The sequence below is a fragment of the Halichoerus grypus genome, chromosome 3 (assembly GCF_964656455.1).
Source record: "Halichoerus grypus chromosome 3, mHalGry1.hap1.1, whole genome shotgun sequence".
Lineage (NCBI taxonomy): Eukaryota > Metazoa > Chordata > Mammalia > Carnivora > Phocidae > Halichoerus > Halichoerus grypus.
In genome coordinates, this window is record NC_135714.1 from 78,027,829 (window position 1) to 78,030,253 (window position 2,425).

Below are 2,425 nucleotides of genomic sequence, written 5' to 3' on the forward strand. Positions count from 1 at the left end.
AATATCAAGCAGACTCTGTGCTGAGTGCAGAGCCCAACGCAAGGCTCAATCTCACAACCTGGAGATCATCACTTAAGCCGAAACCAAGAGTCTGATGCTTAATCAGCTGAGCCACCCAGGAGTCCCACTATCCCTCCTTTTTTGTTGTTGTTGTTAAGATTTTATTTATTTATTTGACAGAGAGAGACAGCGAGAGAGGGAACACAAGCAGAGGGAGTGGGAGAGGGAGAGGGAGAAGCAGGCTTCCCGCGGAGCAGGGAGCCCGACGCGGGCCTCAATCCCAGGACCCTGGGATCACGACCGGAGCCGAAGGCAGACGCTTAACAACTGAGCCACCCAGGTGCCCCATCCTTTTTTTTTTTTTCTTTCTTGGGTTCTTTGGAGACTGCTTTGCATGACCCTTCTGCCTAATGGGAGTCTTCACATGCAGTTCTCTTGGCCAGGTGATGGCTTCTTGCTTTCTTTTTCTCCCTGGTTTTCAGTGTTTTACTGATGCATAAGCTCTCCTTCACTGTTGGGATTCCATTGCCCCTCTGGTGGGCAATCCCAGGCAACATCAATGCAAGCCCACCAGGCTATCTCTCACATGATACCCACATCTGGTTCCATGCTTTGTTAAGACGATCTTGGGGAAGAAAGCAGATCCCAGTGCAAAAGTACTTCTTCTCCCTTAGGAGATGAACCTGTCAGGGAATAACTCATCCTTAAATTTCTCAAGCTCATTCAGACATCTGTCCACCATGTACGTCAACTGCAGGCAACAAATACTAAGTTCCATGACTAGTTTTCTCATGTCCTGTCTCTTTAGTTGAGGTGAAGGGAGAATTTCATTCATTCTCCATCCTCGGGGAGGAGAGTGGATGGATGCCATGCACAGCAGCACACCAAACACTCTAGCCAACTCTTTCAATCTTCTACTTCCCCTCTTGTTGTGAATGAGAGTTGAAAACAAGTGGTTTTCCACAGTCTCCTTTTGTAAGTTCCACATGATCGTCTCACACTTCATTTTGGAATGTAAGCATCTCTTTTCTTGATCATTGGCAGAAAATAAATTAAAATATTTATATTTTAATATTTTATTACACTAACTTTAAAAAATGAACACACTTATGTAGATTAATTAAATGTATAGTTTTCTTTTTTTAAGATTTTATTTATTTATTTGAGAGAGAGAGAGCATGCATGTGGAGGGAGGGGCAGAGGAGGAAGCAGAGTCCCTGCTGAAAAGGGAGCCTGAGATCATGACCCGAGCTAAAGGTAGATGTTAAACTGACTAAGCCACTCAAGTGCGCCTAAATGTGTAGTTTTCTTAACAGTATTGTCATTCAATTGCATATCATGCTTTATTCAATTAAGTTCTAAGCACTTTCCATCTTAGTACATGTTATTTGAGAACTTTATTTTAATGGCTGTCTAATATTTAACAGCACAGATGTACTATCAATTATTCAATAATTTTCCATTGTTAGACATTCATGTAAAATCTGAGTTTTAGTATTATATGTTACATCATCGTGAGCAGGCTTTTGTAAATTTTCCCTTCTAAAAGGGTATAACAATTTCAATTCTCACTAATACTGTTTAAGCACGTTCATTTTTGATAACCTTGACCACATTTTTTTCAATTTAATATGTAAAAATGGTATTTCATTGATTTTTCTATTTGCATTTATTTAAGTGGAACTGAAATGCTTTTACATGATTACTGGTCTTTTCCCTTATATGATATGCTCTGTCTCTTAATAGGTGGGTTCATTTTTCTGTCACTTTTATATTTATATTCACTTTCAACATATCATTCTATAATTTCTGTTTATAATCCTTTTCCTTTCTTTTCTATTTGTCTATTTATCTTTTACTTCTTTTGGTTTGAGAAAGCTCTCTGTATTTCCCTTCCTTTTCTCCTTGACTGCTTTAAGCTATAGACTGCAATTGTGTTTTTAGAGGTTATCCCAATATAAAATCTTGACCAAAAGTTTTTTAAAACAAGGCCTGTATTTAGTCAGCAACTCTTGCTCTTGTATAAGACACTTAACTAAGATAATTTACATGCCTTGTGCTCACTTCAGCAGCACATATACTAAAATTGGAACAATACAGAAAAGATTATTAGCATGGCCCCTGTGCAAGGATGAGACACGCAAATTTGTGAAGCGTTCCATGTTTTTTCAATGGCACTAAATTCGAATCTTTCAATAGTTACTCTGAATATAAATGAGTTAAATGCTCCAATCAAAAGACACAAAGTATCAGACTGGATAAAAAAGCAAGACCCATCGATATGCTGTCTGCAAGAAACTCATTTTAGACCCAAAGACACCTCCAGATTGAAAGTGTCCATTTATCATGCTAATGGACCTCAAAAGAAAGTTAAGGTATCAATCCTTACATCAGATAAATTAGAATTTAAACCAAAGACTGTAAT

At 38.2% G+C, this 2,425-nt stretch overlaps 1 pseudogene; it reads left to right on the plus strand.

The window, feature by feature from the left end:
• The first annotated feature begins 2,056 nt into the window (after nucleotides 1-2,056).
• Nucleotides 2,057-2,168, plus strand: LOC144381440 (U6 spliceosomal RNA; annotated as a pseudogene).
• The last annotated feature ends 257 nt before the right edge of the window (nucleotides 2,169-2,425 follow it).